This window comes from Poecilia reticulata, chromosome 1 (genome assembly GCF_904066995.2).
Source record: "Poecilia reticulata chromosome 1, P_reticulata-male-v2, whole genome shotgun sequence".
NCBI classification, from domain to species: domain Eukaryota; kingdom Metazoa; phylum Chordata; class Actinopteri; order Cyprinodontiformes; family Poeciliidae; genus Poecilia; species Poecilia reticulata.
This window is the reverse complement of record NC_088830.1, coordinates 2,706,138-2,723,915: the sequence shown is the minus strand read 5'-3', so window position 1 is coordinate 2,723,915 and position 17,778 is coordinate 2,706,138. Positions and strand designations below refer to the sequence as shown.

The window sequence follows — 17,778 nt, the reverse complement described above, 5'->3', positions numbered from 1 at the left end:
TGTAAAATTGTGTTTAAAGCATGTAGGAATAGAAAGAGAGGTCTTGCAGAAAACAGGTTGTAAAAGTCAAGCGTTTGTGCCACTCTGGTTTTTGTGTTTGGGATTTTAATACTGTGTGAGAACATTTATAGAGTCTGAGTCCAGAATTAACCTAAAATCTACATATGCCTGCAATGTAGGTTCAGAGAGTAGTCATGCAAAAGCGCTCTTGAAAAATGCATGAGGGAGTTTTTAACTCTTTCAGACAATTAACTTTAGTTGCAAGATGCCGAAATATCAAGGCTCAATGTGATTTTTCAGTGGTACAAAAAGTATTCAAACTCCATTGAACTGTTTTCCATTTTGTCAAATTGGAAGGACAAATCTCAACGCATTTACAGTTGTAAACAAAAATACTGGTTAAAGAAAGTAGAGCATAGTTTTATTTATTGTATCACTTTACAAATCAAAATCTAAAAGACTACAGCTTACATTACGTCCTCCACAAATTCTCAATTTACTTTATGTTTGAACTTTGACAGGGCCATTCTAACAGTTGATACGTCTGAATGATTTTAACCATCCTGTTTTTGCTCTGACTGTATTTTTTGAGTTAATGTCCTTCTGAAAGATTAAATTCTTCCAGTCTCATGTCATTTCCATCCTCTAACTGTTTTTTTTCTTTTAGAACTGCATGGTATGCAGATCTATTCATGTTTCCATCAACTCTGACCAGCTTCACACAGTAGGAACGCTATGCTGGAACAGGGAAGCTGGTGATGAAATGCATAAAACAATTATAAAAAGAAATTCAACAGTGACTTTTTTCTCAATGCATGGTATGGAGTTAAAAACATGTGATGTAAGTAGGAGAATGAAGACAAAATGGAAACATGGAGCTTTACTTATAATATTCTGAAAAAGCCCCACAAATATTTACAAATGCAGGTGTGAATTCATGTATCCAGGAGAGAAATGTCCTGATCACCAGTGTGGTGGATACAAAAAATATAATTCTGCTCCCTCTTTTCTCGTTTTGACTTTATACCGATTATTTTTTAGCTCCAAAAATCGATTATAACCAGTTTTCACCTCTATCGAACCAGGAAGTCTCTCTGAAAATAAGAGCAACCCTTAGCTAAGAAAAACAAAAAACAAAAAACAATTTGCCAATATGGAAAGCAACACATTGTGCAAATAGGATTCCCAAGGGTGAATTATGCCATCACTACATTAAGAGTTCCTTACACCTTCCTGTATTTGCAATTACTGATATTAATAAGAGCTACAGTGATCAATCCCCCTTTTTTATTTTATTCTTCATATAGAAAGAACAAATGTTCCAAAACCGAGAACATTCATCTTTAATTCACACAGCCTTTACTTGTCATCATTAAGTGAAGTGGTTATTTTGTCACAATCAACTAAACTACTTTCTCTTTGTTTTGTTGATGCACATAATCTCGATGCAAACACGCCAGTCAAGAAAACTTGGTTTGGTCTCAGCTGCTTATTCCTTTACCGCTGGATGAATGTAAAAGCTGATGTCACGCAGCAGCTTTCTTTGTACTTACAACAGCAGGTCAAATGCCACCCGAGAAGATGAAAATGAGGGTTCACATTTTCCATTCCCCTGCAATTACCCATAAAAAGCACTGAGTGACATATTATAATGAGTAGTCTGACCCCCGCTAATCTTCTGTATAGCGATGTGTGATGTTGCAGTTTTAGACAGAAGTTAATAACGTAAAAGCCTCTTATAAACGTGCGCTATTTAATCATTTAATCAAAACACAGTTGGTGGTCTCATTTAATGACTTAGTGAGCCCTAGTGATATTAAGTGGGGTTTGACTAGCGCAGTTTTTTAAACAGATCATTTTATAATGAAGATGACCATAGAGAATTTGTTTCAGGATGCAGAAGAATAGCTTCAAGCCTCGAGACACTATTAGTGCTTGATACACTTAGTAAATTGAAAATTTCTTGCAGAACAGACAGGTTGGCCTTGTTCAGTTTCTAAGCAAGAAGATAAAGTCTGAGCGTGTCTGTGAGAAGTTCAAACACACTGATGAATTAATTTTTTTCAGGTAGACAAAAAGTAAAAACAGAAAAAATAAAACAAATAATAATGCCAATTGACATACAATTTTACATACTTTGTTCAAAAATGAGCAGGTAGAAGATACAAGGTCTTATGATTTCCTGCCATTCTCATATTCATCAACCTACAAACATTTAAATCTCTCAACACTGATGAATGTCAGAGAAATGTTTGGCTTTTAATAATACATTTCAACTCTTCTTTTTAGGGAGACCTGAATACTTGGGAAACTACTTCCAAAACAATAAAGGGGTCCTCAAGATTCTGGCCTAAACCTGGGTGGAGATCTGACCACTCTTTTTGGTGGAACTGGCAGAGCTCCATTCAGCTTGTTGGTCTCTGGCAGATGCCCCGCTTTTAAACATAGCCCCCACGTTGCTTTTGGGTTGAGGCCAGGGCATTCCAGAAGCTTGGTGCTAATTTGTATTTTCCAGTCCAAAAATTATTTAATGTGTATTAGGTATCACTTTTTTGAGGAAACATCCAATTTGATCCAAGTTCCAACCAGCAAGTTCTTCATTTCCAGTGAAGTTGAAGAATTTCAAGAAAATCCCCTCTTCATTATTCTGTCTGTAACCGGTCATTTGTGTCCTTGTGCAAGACAATTCACCCACCTTGCTTGCTGGTGGTCAGATGTGTTGATGGCATGGTACGGCTGCCTTGCTCCTGTCAGACTGCCGCAGGGCAGCTGTGGCTACAATTCTGTAGATCGCTATCATCAGCAATAGGGCTGTGATGATTCCTCAAATGATTTGAGTACCTCAACTATTAAAATTCCTTGAGGCAAATCTTGAAACTTTGTTTTACTGTTTAGCGCACCATGTTCCAGGAGGGTTATTATTTATGTTGCGCAATGTTCTCACTTCCGCCTGTGAGTTGTTGATGAGTGCTAAGTGCTAACAACATAATGTCCAATTTTAAAGTTGGGTTTGTGGCATCCGAGGGGATTTCATTGATTGATGATAATGTCCTGGTTTTTATTGTTTTTTGGGTGACCAGTAGGCATCCTTAAAATTATTGGCACGATGCATGAAATACAACATCTTTTCCCCTCATGGCTGGTTCAGACCGCGTGGCGGGTGTATTTATACAGGCGGAGTGAAGACTGATGCAGAAGTAGATTGAATACAGCATACTGTTCTGTTTTATAACTAGGACCAATTGGAATGTATTAGGGCTGTAGTGATACAATAATCTCACGATACGATACACGATATTCTGCTCACGATTTGATATATATTGCGATATTCAGCAAGCGATACAATTCAATACACTTTTGCAATTTTCTGAAAGATTTTAGAGGGACAGAGTGATTTTGGTGACATTTTGTGACTGTTATAGAGTTCGATTGAATTAATTTAACTAAAAACTGATTAAAAGCACCAACTACACAATACCTGGCTTTGGTTGGACATGGACACAGACTTAAAGTCGACAGCTGGACAAAATGAATCAAAGAAGTGGTGAGAAAACATGTTTCTTTTAATTGAAACAGTACAAACTGTAGCTAACATGCATTTGTAAAGTAAATAAAGTTCACCAAGTACCCTGCTCTGGATAGTTTGATACCTTTTTAACCTTGACACTTAACATCTGAAGGAATCACTCTAAGCCTGATGACCGAATCACTCTCCCGGCGAAGCAAGCAGTGAGTGAGCAAGGTGACAGTTGGATGTTACGATACTTGCGGATGAATATCGATTTTTTTTCTAGGAAAGAAAATATCGATATATATCGCAAAATTGATATTATTACACAGCCCTAGAATGTATGTGTGATTTAATTTAAATTATTTTTTTGCAAACTGTCTTTAGACATTTGTTGTGAACTGGTGCTATATAAGTACATTTATCTGAATTGAATCAAATATGAATTGAATACATATCCAGAAATATGCTAAAAGGTTGTTCAGGGCCGAAAAAAGTGTGGTTGAGATTAGAGCTGCACAATATTAGAAAACCTTGTGATGGCAATAATATTGGTAAATATTGCAATGACGGTATCAAGGTCATAGTGTGTTTTCATCACTCTGTGACCTTTAGAATTTTGGCAATGTCATTTGTGTCTGGTGTGAGCATCTGCTCACACCAGACACAAACTCTGTCCAACAGGCTAAATATTACACTGGCATAAAATAAAAGTTCAGAACACTTTGAATATAATAGCCAACACTTATTGCACACCAAGCTGTCCTTTGTGATATGAATACTACACACACTGATTTTGCGATAATGATATATTCATGGCGTATAGTGCAGCCCCAGTTGAGATACAACTCTCTGAAATACCTTCATGGGGATTGATGTATATATTTTAGGATCAACAGTACAGACCAAAGGTTTGGACACACCTACTCATTCAACGGGTTTCCTTTATTTTCATGACTATTGACATTGTAGATTCACACTGAAGGCATCACAACTATGAATTAACACAACAAAAAAATGTAAAACAACTAAAAATACACCTTATTTTCTAGTTTCTTCAAAGTAGCAACATTTTGCTGTGATTACTGCTTTGCACACACTGCATTCTCTTGATGAGTTTCAAGAGGTCGTCACCTGAAATGGTTTTCACTTCACAGGTGTGCCCTGTCAGGTTAAGAAGTGGTATTTCTTGCCTTATAAATGGGGTTGGGACCATCAGTTGTGTTGTGCAGAAGTCAGGTGGACACACAGCTACTGAATAGAGTGATTGTATTCTGGCAAGACAAAAGCAGCTAAGTAAAGAAAAACGAGTGGCCATCATTACTTTAAGAAATGAAGGTCAGTCAGTCCAAAAAATTGGGAAAACTTTGAAAGTGTCCCCAAGTGCTACAAAGAAACTGGCTGACATGAGAACCGCCCCAGGAAAGGAAGACCAAGAGTCACCTCTGCTGCGGAGGATAAGGTCATCCGAGTCACCAGCCTCAGAAATCGCAGGTTAACAGCAGCTGAGATTAGAGACCAGGTCAATGCCACACAGAGTTCTAGCAGCAGACACATCTCTGCAACAACTGTTAAGAGGAGACTGTGTGAATCAGGTCTTCATGGTAGAATAGCTGCTAGGAAACCACTGCTAAGGACAGGCAACAAGCAGAAGAGACTTGTTTGGGCTAAAGAACACAAGGATTGGACATTAGACCGGTGGAAATCTGTGCTTTGATCTGATGAGTCCAAATTTCAGATCTTTGGTTAAAACCACAGTGTCTTTGTGCGACGCAGAAAAAGTGAACGGATGGACTCTACATGCCTGGTTCCCACCGTGAAGCATGGAGGAGGAGGTGTGATGGTGTGGGGGTGCTTTGCTGGTGACACTGTTGGGGATTTATTCAAAATTGAAGGCATACTGAACCAGCATGGCTATCACAGCATCTTGCAGCGTCATGCTATTCCATCCGGTTTGCGTTTAGTTGGACCATCATTTATTTTTCAACAGGACAATGACCCCAAACACACCTCCAGGCTGCATAAGGACTATTTAACCAAGAAGGAGAGTGACGGGTGCTGCGCAAGATGACCTGGCCTCCACAGTCACTGGATCTGAACCCAATTGAGATGGTTTGGGGTGAGCTGGACCGCAGAGTGAAGGCAAAAGGGCCAACAAGTGCTAAGTATCTCTGGGAACTCCATTGGAAGACCATTTCAGGTGACGACCTCTTGAAGCTCATCAAGAGAATGCCAAGAGTGTGTGAAGCAATAATCAAAGCAAAAGGTGGCTACTTTGAAGAACCTAGAATATAAGACATGTTTTCAGTTGTTTCACACATTTTTGTTAAGTATATAATTCCACATGTGTTAAGTCATAGTTTTGATGCCTTCAGTGTGAATCTACAATTTTCATAGTTACAAAAATGAAGAAAACTCTTTGAATGAAAAGGTGTGTCCAAACGTTTGGTCTGTACTGTATTTAAAAATTTGACATAATGTGGATTAGAGGAAGTTTGCAATAGATCTAAACTTGCAAGCAATAGTTGTTTTTAAAATTTCTCTAAGTTGCTCACTGCGTAATTATCACACCCTGAAAAACAAGTGGCTTCAAATGCATCCTAAAAGGCATATAATTAACATGACAGTACTGTCCTTAGTGAGTTTTTTTTAAACTTTTTGCTGATACTGCATATCTGAACACTACACCATCACTATGGGCATAAATTATACCTTTGAGTTCTATTTATTGAGCTTTTTAGTGTAAGAAAATGTATAAAATAATAATTATGGTTTATTCAGCAGCATTTGTGAGTGCAGTTTGCTCTGCCCCTGTCTGTTACTGCTTTGACCTGCATTTCTCTTTATGATTAAATTATAATATCCAGCACACAGTGCTTTCTTGAATTTTTAATGGTTCTAATGTATTTTGATTGGCTTTAGATTTTAAAGAAGTAGTATCCAGTTCCATCACACACCCTCACAACTTTTATGGAAAAAGATTCAAGCAATAATCGGATTGGAGTAAGTCTAAAGAAAATAGATTTTTTACTCCTGATAAATGATGTACTTGCTGCTCAGGTCAGGATTTAGATTTGAGGATAAATCAGTACATAGGCTTGGAATGAGTCTGAAAATTATCAGCGTTTTTGACGATCCAAAGAGGGATACCTCCTAATACTGAAAATTAGAATAATCTTCATCCTGCTTGACTGGTGGTTTCATGGTGGATTTAGATACACAACAAGCTTAATAGGCCTGTAACCAAGAAACTGCCTTCTATGCATCTTGAGCATAAATTTGCATTTTATATTTTTATTTTCAACAACATATTTGTCATAGCAGTTTCAACCCCACTGGCTCCAGTGCAGAAGTAAGTATCAGGTGCAGGGTTTCCATTGTCCCATAATTCCTTACATTTTTATAAATGTATTTAAATTAATGCCATCTTATTATACTACATTAACTATTTAGAAGATTTTGGGATCATATTTAAGATACAATATTTAATACCTTTCTCATCTTGGTCACATACATTTTTTGCTTGAAAAAGCACCATAATTGATAATATTGTTTGTGTCGTGATCCGTGTTTCTAAGTGTTTATTTTTGAGTTTTCTGTGTTATCCTGTTCCCTGTGAGTCCTGTCTCTGCGTCTGCATTGATTGTCTCCCAGGTGTGTCTTGTTCCCTTGTTTACCCCATGTGTATTTAGTCTCACCTGTTGTCTGTGTTTTTTGTTGGATCCTTGTCATACTATGTTGTCTGTTCCTGTGGATGCCTGTTTCCCTGTGTTCTCTGTTCCTTGTGTGGATTGTCATCATTAAATTAATCATTTTTCACTACATCCTGGGTCTACCTGCGTCCACTTCCTCACCTAAACCAACCACTCCCTGACAGTTTGGTTCTATGGACAGCAGTGATACAAGTGAAAGGCAGGTTTATGACTTTTATTGACAAAAAGTCAGGCCTGAAAAAACACGTGAAGGTCTCAGTGGCTTAATATTGACCTGAATGCAGCAGCTGTAGTTTTGCCGTTTAAAAAAGAATTACATTAGACTGAATATGTACATATTTCAAAAGGTAAAAACATAATGATTATCACTTGTCATGAATGTTGTATTGATTCGGTGCCTTTAAATATTAATCGGAATTCTTTTGCCAGGGCATAATGATTTTACGACAACGTCAGTGAATTTAAAACAAGATTGGATTGCAGGAAGTAATCCACACAGGCTCAAATAAGTGCCTCTTATAAACCATTACAACTAGAAACTAGTGAGCCGGCCTGAAATCTGGGTGTAGTGATGGACTCAGACCTGACCCTTCAGAGACACAAAGACAATTAATAGTCTGAAGAACATTTCAGGATTAAAGGACTAATGTCTCAGCAAGAACTAGAGAAACTCATGTTTGTTTAGTCACATTGATTACTGCAATACCATTTTCACAGGTCTGCCTAACAAATCAGACAGCTTCAGCTGATCCAGAAAACTGATGTTGGTGTTCTCAATAGAGCCAGGAAGATAGAGCACATCAACTCGATTCTAAAGTGTCTAAACTGGCTCCTTGTTGCTCAGAGAATAGACTTTATGATACTGAACGTCTTAACACCACAATACATTAAAGATCTGCTGTTGTATCACCTTCCAGACCTCGTCGGTCTTCTGGTTTGGGTCTGCTTTGCATCCAGGATCAGAACCAATGATGGGGATGCAGCATTCAGCTTCTATGCACCACAAATCTGGAACAAACCTCCAGAAAACTAAAGATACTGAAAAATAAAAAAAACACATTGAGGTTAAAGCTACTTTTTCAAGGGAGTCCTGGCCAAGAGGCAGCAACAAATATAAATACAATCAAATTGTCAATCAAAGCTAAAAACCCACCTGTTTAGAGTTCAGGAAGGTAGATGTGGAGATCTACTTAGAAATGAATGTACCATTTTACCGTAGAAACACATTGATGTGATGGCTGAAGTCCAGTGATCCTTACCGTGGACAGACTTTGAGCCATCTAATGTGTGTTGATGGGAGGGGTTATGGTTGACGCACTGCTCCACAGATATGATCTGTATTTGCTACATCTAAACCCCATGTTGGCAAACATATTTGAGACAATGTGTTGCTGTGATTAACGTTGACTTCAAATGTTTTGTGAAAGGGGCCACTAACACTGACAGTGAAACAGCTCCACTGCATGATAAAAGAACCACTATGCCTGACAGCTGGTGCGGGGTTCTTAGGATCAAAAGCCTCGTATTGACTCCTCCACACTCGGTTGTTGTAGCAAAATATTTCAATACTTGTTGCCTCTTACTTTAAAAGCCTTTTTTAGAAGCCGCTGGGCTTCTTATTTGGTGAGATCCAGTCAAGTTTAAAGGTGCTGGTTTAGTGGTCACATACTATTAGTATGGTTTCTTACACTTAACAGACTGATACTCTGTTCGATTGGGAACCAAAACTTCACCATTTTTTAACTAGTGCTGTTCACGTTCACACTGCACTGCGTCAAACGAACCAAACCCTTTCAGCAACCTGCTTACCCCCTCACCTCAGCTGGTGCTGCACCAAGAACCACTGAAGGAAACAACACGAAAACATCTTAAGATGGCACTGAATGTTACTTCCTTCTTGACAAAATGTAAGCAAAAATGGAGTGGCGTGAGGTTGTAGTGGTTGTAGGATTTCTTTTTTTGGTTTTGGCAAAGCACCATGAGCCATTTAGCACTAGACTTGTTTTGATTGCATATCTACCCAGAATGGCCTAGGCTATCGTCCACTTCCTGCTTATGGAGCAGTCTCCAGTGCACTTTGCTTTCTCAAATGCGTTTGATCTGCAAAAGGGGTTCACTTGAACTGAACAGAGACCGAGAATTTTAGGCAGACCAGAGTTTGCTTCTTTGGTCTCCATCAGAGTTCAATTCACACCTCACAGAACAAACCTGAATGCAGCCTGTATCAATGTTAATGCTAAATTGACTTCACTGTGGACAGTGACACTGGTGTTTCTGCAGCTTCCAGTTCATTGTACGATTTGCCCTTTTATAGTTTCTTTGTTGTCAGAACAGCTGGAGATAGGCACCATCAGCCCTCCTGAGCACAATGGGATAAACAGTAGGAAGATGGATGGATGGATGGATGGATGGATGGATGGATGGATGGATGGATGGATGGATGGATGGATGGATGGATGGATGGATGGATGGATGGAGGTAGGTAGGTAGGTAGGTAACATCCAGTTGTCTCTCAAGTAAGGGTGACAGTTTGGGTCTCCTTCCAGACTCTGGAAAAGGCTTGAATAACTTGTTCTTAAAAACTGTTTATTTGAACAAAAAATTCTGAAATCCATTTATTTAAACAATGTTCCAAAAATGCTTTCTCAGTTTATATAAATATAGAATTGTCCTTCCTAGATCTTCTTGGTGGACTTGTACTGTATTGGTCAACTTAGTTAATGCCGCCAATCAAATCCCTTGTCCTTGTCCTTCGTAAGTTAAAAAGAATTCTAAAACTTTCCTTAAATTAAAATATTTATATGAAGTATTTAAAAACTTGTAAGTATGTGAAAATTGTAACTAGTCCATCAAATGTTGTAATAGAAAATGTGCACCATGTTCTCATTATACATGGTTTAAGTTTCATGTTTTACAATGATTCCACCATTAATAACAACCCCACACCCATATAACAGTAATGCCCATCCATGTAAATAACTTAATGGAAGTGCATAAATTATTCCCCCTACAGAATACATGAATGCTTTATTATTGCTATTGTGTTAATGCTCACAACTTTAGAGTCCATGTAGTAGGAAACAATTTCTTATTAGGAAGTCTAGCAGACCAGGAGCAACAGACACATTTATTTCGAAAGATGTATCTCCATCCATTTTAATGATTGTTTTGGACTGCAGTTGCTCCCTGGTGAAATATTTCACATTAGTTAAAGTCACTCTTGCCTGACTGAAAACACATTTTGGGATAATCGGAGCTATTTAATAAAATCCACTACTCCTTGTCACTTGAATGAGGTTAACTGAGCTACGGAGGCTGAAGTTAACCAGGAGCTTTGCAGGAGAGAAGAGTCAAAAAATGGCTGTCAGTTAACAGATTTTAGCTGGATGGAACAGCAGAGCTTGGTGAGAATTTTGTCTGGGTGTCTCAGCTTTTATATTTGCCGAAAGGGAAAAAATATGATCTAACTAAGATGTATATTATGACTATTGATTGAAAATGCAAAGTCATTACTGAGAGTCAATAGATATTGTTTTAAAATGAAATGCACACATATATTTTTCTTTTGATGTCAGTTTTCATCTATTCTGAGCTTCCATCTTTCAAGATGGTGGAGCTTTCATTTTGGATTGTAACTCCCCTGCTGGGTCTATTTGAATAACACCGTTGTGAATTAGCTTGATTAGTATTAAACACAACATGTGGTTTTCAGGGGGAGCATATTTCCAGCAACATAAGGTACTTTTCTGCTACCTTTTATGATGCCTTTCTCACTTTACCAGAGAATGTTCAAGTAAAGATTTAGTAAGTAAAGATTTAAATTAAATAAGACTCATATGAGTAATCACCAAACAAACCCTGCAACAATTCAATGTTCTCTTTTGTCACTGAAATCATACTTAGTTGCCAGATAGGATTATTGGCCAATTGCCTTTTGTTCTGCAATCAGCTGCTTCCTCTGTGCCTACATGTGCACATTTTTATATATTTATATATATATATATATATATATATATATATATATATATATATATATATATATATATATATAGGGGAGTTACAATCCATATGGGGATGTAATTTGTATTTAATGTTTGTAACTGTTTTGTTTTATTTTGCTGCCTATCATTGCCAGGTCTAATTTAAAAAAAAAATCTAATTTTAAGGGAGACCTGGCCATGATAGGCAGCAGCATAATCTCAATGGTGACTACCTGGTTAACTCAAAGTTAAATAAATAATTGGAAAAAAAAAGATCTCTAAACAGAAACACAATGACTTAATGTAATGAACGTTTGCATCAAATCCTGCTTTTTCTTCCCAGAGTTATGACTGGAACTTGTATTTAGCTACATTACTATCAGTATTTGTGTGTTGCTATGAGCCTAATCTGACCAGGGTCTTCAGAATCAGTACTGCAGGTCTATGCTAACTAAATAATATAAATATACATCAACCAGCCATCTGTGCTGCTCATATGTGAATTGATTTTTATTTTATACACAATGACTGATGAAGATGTAGAACTGTGAAGGGGTCTCAAGAATAATATAAACATTCATTTTCAAGATGGACTTTTTCTGAACAACAAGACATCGTAGAGACCAGGGAGTCTCAGTCATGAGTGGTACCACTTACAACCTCAGGAGCATTTCAAATGAAATGGCTGGCATTTCCCAAGAATACAAAAAGAACAGGTCATAAAAAGGACTGTATGATTTAATTGAAGTTTCCCTCTGTAAAGAGAGGAGGATAGATTTTATATCTAAAGAAATAGCCAGCTACTGAATGTGTATCATGTGCTTTAATATTTCTTTTTTTTTTGGCACAGTTGGCAGTAGTGTAGAGATTCGAAGCTGTTCTCGCGGGATTTCTTGTTTTAATAACACTTAGTTTTCACTCTCAATATGTGAAAAAACGTTCATAATTACTTGTTTGGCCAATTGATAAATAGTGCTGCATCAATTACATATCAGCCTCTCACTCGCTCCCCACCTTCCTCTGTCTGTCTGCGATCATCATAAACATCCTGTTGCAGTACAATGGTGATCATATAAAAAAAAATAAAAAATTCCCTTTTCACCTTCTGCGGGTGGTCTCTCTCATCCTCTGAGCTCGGGTCCTCTACCAGAGGCTTGGGAGCTTGAGGGTTCTGCGCAGTGTGTGGCATTGAGAACTGCACATTTCTGGACTGAGATGTCTGATGTTGTTCCTGGGATCTGTTTTAGCCACTGCTTCAGTTTGGGGGTGGCCCCGATGACCACAGGCACCACTGGTGTTTAGGAACTGTTCCTGGGTGGCCAGAATGAGTGCCTCTGTGCTGTCCTTGAGTCCAGCTTTTTCTAGCCATTGGTAGGATTTCCTGATATCAGCCACTTCAGTTATTTCAAACTGTAGAGACTCACACAGAGAGAGAAACAGCACTTAGACAATTTATTGGACGTCTTCCGTCGGACACCGGTGGAAGACGTGCGTGCTGAGAATCGCAGCGAGCTTGAATGATCGGCTCGAACGAAGCTCAGGGAGGTCTTCCCCCCAAAAGAGGGTGCCGGGCCAAGGCCATGCCGTGACCTGCAGGCTTATTTGAACCTTAGTAGGCGCACGGCCTAAGCTCATGTCGAACTTTGTTAGGCAAGGCAAAGAAGCCGAGACTTGCTTCTTTGTCTAAAAACCCACCTGCGAGGCAGAGAAGCCCAGACCTGCAGGCTGATCGAACCTCGTAGGCGCAACTGCAGCCGGCCTGCAAGCTTATAGCGAAGCTTTGTTAAACGGGTGGTGTTGGCCGCGGACTGCAAGATGATCAAACTTTGTTAGGTGCGACGGCGGCTGGCCTGCAAGTTCATATCAAACTTTGTTAGGTGGGCGATGATGGCCATGGCCTGCAGGCTGTTCGAGCCTTGTTAGGTGCAAGACAGCCAGGCCTGCAAGCTCATATCGAACTTTGTTAGGCGAAGCAGAGAAGCCGAGACCTGCAGGCTGATTGAACCTTGTAGGTGCAACGGCAGCCGGCCTGCAAGCTTATAGCGAAGCTTTGTTAGGCGGGCGGTGATGGCGGCGGACTGCAAGATGATCAAACCTTGTTAGTTGCGACGGTGGCCGGCCTGCAAGCTCATATCAAACTTTGTTAGGCGGGCGATGATGGCCATGGCCTACAGGCTGTTTGAACCTTGTTAGGCGCACGGCAGCCAGGCCTGCAAGCTCATATCAAACTTTGTTAGGCGGGCGGAGATGGCTGTGGCCCGCAGGCTGATCAGGCCTTGTTGGGCACGACGGCTGCCGGCCTGCAAGCTGTTCGAAGCTTTGTTAAGCGAGGCGATGACTGCGGTGGCCTGCAGGCTGTTCGAGCCTTGTTAGGCGAACATCGGCGGCTCAGCAGGCTGCTTTGAGCCTGAGAGAAGTGGTGCTAGCGTGGCTTGCAAGCTGATCCAGGCCTCAATGCGTGGCATAGATGTCTGTGGCCTGCAGGCTGTTGCAGCCTTGTTAGACTCGGCCAACTCCCTAGATGAAGAATAGATATTTAGTATGTCGGAGTGCTCCACCCCCAGAGATTTGTTATGAATGCTTACCCATTGTCTGAAGGCAGTGAGAACGGAAGAGAGGTCTGAAAGAGTACCAGAGGAGGATGCTGCCGACGATCAGCAACTGGGTTATGACTGAACCTTGAGGGCAAGGTCCTCAGAACCTTGAGGACCTCAGAACCTCAAGGTTCTGAGTTCCTCATTTAGGCCAGGCCTAAATATGAGGCCTTTAGATGGCCAAGGGGAACTCGCATGAATCTTGGATTTCTAAGAAATTTAACGACATGACTGATCTGGAGACTTCATGAGTGAGTGACGTAGGTATTGGGGTGGAGCTTGCTGACGTAAAAGTGAAAATTCAGAGCAGCATGAAAGAGGCATAGATCTGGGACCTGCGTTGTCCCTTGAGCATTCTAAACTAATAGATTACTAGAATGGATAGTAAACAAGCATCAGCTGAGGTAGATTATGCTAGGTGATTGATGTAAGCGGCAGTTTTTCCCCTCGATCCTCGAGGAAAGGTGATTTATTTATACAGTGCATTTCCAGCAGCAAAGCAGTGCTTTAGAATGAGATAGAACTGAATCTTAAAAACCCAAATGTGTAGAATATATATATATATATATATATATATATATATATATATATATATATATATATATATACCGGCCGATTTTCGTGAAAAAGTGCATGATCGGTGATTGGCGATCATTGGCTCTTGTTGCCGATACCGATACCTGCATCTCATTTCGCAGCCTGTCTGTGCAGCTGGTCTCCTCTTTCCTTCACTCTGCACAAACGCGCAGCAACAAATCCTAAGCTATGTGGAACTATAACCCACTGAGTGAATGGGAAAGTCTGCGTGTTGCGGCGGAAAATTGAAGAATGCATCAACACAACGAAGCTAATACGACATAAAAACAATGCAATACTTGACGGAGTTTGGCTACATCGAGGCTCACTGCAGTAAAAAAGACATACGGAGGATCAGATAGCAGGTAAAGCAGCGCACAGCTACAAACACTCACCCAGATTAGCATGACAGTCAGAAAGCTAAACAAATAACCCGCAAAATTATTTAAGTCTTCGGGCTGCGATGTAAGAAGCTGGTTCTGCTCTCGCTGTTGAACCGCTACGCGCTACAGGTAGTAATATTTCACAGACGGAGCGCCGCTTCTTTTCCACCTGGTAGTGACTCTCACACCAAACCTCTGTTTAAAGCTCCAGCATCTAACCTAAAAACATACATTTTACATACGTATTAAAACTTTTGCTGTCCTAACATGAGACAGATAATCTCTAAAAAAATAATCGATCTCCTCCCTGCTCTGCATAATTACTCCACTCAGTCAGAAACGGCCACTCAGAACTAGCAGTAATCAGCTAGCCGCCATGCTATCAGGAGGTTTTCATTCAGTAACTCTGGATTGTTTATTGTAATGGATCCTGTATTTGCCTTTGAATGTTAAGTTTTATACTTTAATTTTTTTGGCAATGTTGAGAAGTTTTATTTTGGCTCTTTGCATTATTTAGCCTCTTCAGAGCCTTCATATGTTATCAGTCTGTTAAAGATAGTATTACCGATAGCAGTACAATTTGCAGAATGCCTGTTTTGTTTAGTTTTCTTCTTGGAAAAAGTTATTAAAAACAAGTTTTTGTCTAAATTAAGGTGAATTCACGGTTCCTTTTTCCACATAATGTAACCGGTAGTGTTTATGATAAAAAAATAATAATTATGTGATCGGTATCGGTGATCGGCCCTCATGGGTGATTGGTATCGGCAGGAAAAAACCTGATCGGCACATCTCTAATACATATATCTATATATATGTATGCTTATACATATATATACATATAAACATGTATCCAATATATATTATCATTATTTATTTGTGTATGTATAGTTATATAAATGTATTGATATTACTAAATAATTTATTAAATAAATTATGAACGGCTGTGTGCTTTGTAATATGCTCATCATACATCAATATCAGAATATTCCATTCCTATTCTATTGTTATAGCCACTAAGCATATTTAAATATGCTGAACTATGTATTAAAAACATACTTAAATAATACAATTGTTTATAAATGTAGCTTTGATAGATGTTTGAATATGGTTTCCAGTAACAAAAAAGCGTGTTATGATCGATTAAATGCACTGATACGTCATTGTACTGCTAAACACATAACGCTGAGTGGAGTGGTGGACCATCAGCGACAATAGGCGAGAGCAGTGCATGAGGCGTCTATCCTTATATTATGTCTATTGCAGGGAAGATGAGGTGTTCAAATTCGCCATTTTTACTCGCATAATATTACCTTAAAAGCAGAGAGGGCCTTGACAATAGTTACTAATTTTGGTAAATTCAAGCTGGTGACGTCCTAGTCCGAGTTAGACGACAACACAACGGGACAACAACCGATGGAAATGAAATGTGTGTCACAAAAGGAACCCAGAGGGATGAAGGCTGCTAACTGTTGCTAGCTGGTGGTAAGTTTGCTTATTAATTATCTTCATTTAATTATAAACAGTGCAGTAAAGATATATAACTTACACTGGTTTCATAAATAATTATTTTATCAATTTTATTGTGACTTGTATGATTATTACTATAGCAATCATTCAGCTTCATGTTATAACTGCATGGAGGCTGTTTGTTGCAACTTAAACTTTAATTCATAAACTTAACCTGGTTTTAATTAAGCTCCATAAGACAAAGAGACTTTGATATTGTGAGGTTGTTGTTCTAACTCGTTCATCAATGTTTTTATCTTCAACATATGTTTGCAGTCTAAGCAAATGAAAGAGGAAGCCAGAGAAATCAGGTGTTAGAAAACCTAAAGACTTTCCTGTCTCAGTAGAAGCTCTGGCTCCACCAGATCACCAACCAGCTCTGAGGATGAACCTTCACGTTGTCTTTATGATGTAAGTTGGGTTTTGTTTTTTTAATGAGGAGCTAACTACATTTTCAACAACAAAAACTGGTGTGTTACCAACACCAAGTGCTTAATATACATAGTTTGGTTTAAAGAAAACTGGACAGAATTTTTCCTCTTGTTATTCTACCATTTCTCTTTCATACATTTTATTTGTTGTTGGCTTTCAGGGCCCTGTGATGGACTGGTGACCTGTCCAGGGTGAACCCTGCCTCTCATCTGATGACTGCTAGAGATGGGCACCACCAGCCCCCTCACCACCCTGCAAGGTTCAGTGTGTTCAGATCATGGATGGAAAGATTTTAAGGTAGTTTGTCTCCCTTAAGTTCACACTTGAAACAACTTCATAGTTAATGCCAACATCAACTGATTCTATGACATTGCTGACTATTTTTTTCTACTTCTAACATAAACAGGCAAAGACACGCAGAAATGTTTTTCCACCCCAGGCATCCGGTCCCAATCATCATTAGTTCTTATGACGTCACATACATGGCGAGTCCACAATGTCTTAAAATTGTAAGTATTATTTTTTTATTTGCCATTTTTCTGTCTTCTTTAAAATACAAATGCCTTCTCTGTTTAATTGCTCTATTGTTCTTTTTTGTAGGTTTCTGTAAGGTGCAGTGGTGCAGTGAATGGGAATGTTCTGTCGTTGATCCTCACTGTTATTTTTTATTGTCACACTTAAATTTTCATGTTCTTTGTGTTCACTTTAGATGTGTAAACTGATAATTTATGTAAAGTTCATAAAGTTGTGAGTAAAATTGGACAATTTCAAAATGTCGGTAATAAAACAAAAGCCTAGAACAATGTAAGTACTGTAGTGTAGTTATGCATGTAATGTACAAAGACTTATGAGTAATTAAAATTGTACTTTATTAGCAACAGCAGTAAATCAAAAATAAAATTAAGTGTAATTTAAATACATTTCTTATATATTAGTAGTATATTTAAAATATATTAAAAGTATATTTTTAATATTCTATGACAGAATTAGTACACTCAATATAAAAATGAAGCTGTTGAATATTACATTTAAAAGTATACTTTAAGTAGACTAAGTACAACTTGAAGTTGTTCCAAAATAGTACAG

General features: G+C 38.7%; 1 protein-coding gene across 1 annotated transcript in view; it reads left to right on the top strand.

The window, feature by feature from the left end:
* The window catches only part of grin2ab (glutamate receptor, ionotropic, N-methyl D-aspartate 2A, b), a 169,280-nt gene that overhangs the window by 3,059 nt on the left and 148,443 nt on the right, over window positions 1-17,778 (top strand). The window lies entirely within an intron of this gene.